Consider the following 958-nt stretch of genomic DNA (forward strand, 5'->3'; position numbering starts at 1 on the left):
TTGAGTAAAAGTAGAAGTACTCAGATCTTGTACTTGAGTAAAAGTAGAAGTACTCAGATCTTGTACTTGAGTAAAAGTAGAAGTACTCAGATCTTGTTCTTGAAAGTAGAAGTACTCAGATCTTGTTCTTGAAAGTAGAAGTACTCAGATCTTGTTCTTGAAAGTAGAAGTACTCAGATCTTGTACTTGAGTAAAAGTAGAAGTACTCAGATCTTGTACTTGAGTAAAAGTAGAAGTACTCAGATCTTGTTCTTGAGTAAACGTAGAAGTACTCAGATCTTGTTCTTGAGTAAACGTAGAAGTACTCAGATCTTGTTCTTGAAAGTAGAAGTACTCAGATCTTGTTCTTGAAAGTAGAAGTACTCAGATCTTGTTCTTGAAAGTAGAAGTACTCAGATCTTGTACTTGAGTAAAAGTAGAAGTACTCAGATCTTGTTCTTGAAAGTAGAAGTACTCAGATCTTGTTCTTGAAAGTAGAAGTACTCAGATCTTGTTCTTGAAAGTAGAAGTACTCAGATCTTGTTCTTGAAAGTAGAAGTACTCAGATCTTGTACTTGAGTAAAAGTAGAAGTACTCAGATCTTGTTCTTGAAATTAGAAGTACTCAGATCTTGTACTTGAGTAAAAGTAGAAGTACTCAGATCTTGTTCTTGAAAGTAGAAGTACTCAGATCTTGTTCTTGAAAGTAGAAGTACTCAGATCTTGTACTCAGAGTGTAGGAATAGTCAACAGAGAGAATAACGGAAAAGTAATAACAACAACAACAGTGATAACGACAATAAGAAACAACAGTCAGAAGGAGTTGAACTTGTTGTTGTTTATCTGTTGATCTCTTGCACAGCTAAGGGACCTGCGATCTAAGCTCTCGTCCTGATCTGTGTATAATATCGGAGGTACTCCATGTGTTCATCCTCTGAGTTAATAATAATACGTGTTGATGTGTTTCTCGTTGCAGCGGC

Source organism: Gymnodraco acuticeps, unplaced genomic scaffold (genome assembly GCF_902827175.1).
Source record: "Gymnodraco acuticeps unplaced genomic scaffold, fGymAcu1.1, whole genome shotgun sequence".
Classification (NCBI taxonomy): Eukaryota; Metazoa; Chordata; class Actinopteri; order Perciformes; family Bathydraconidae; genus Gymnodraco; species Gymnodraco acuticeps.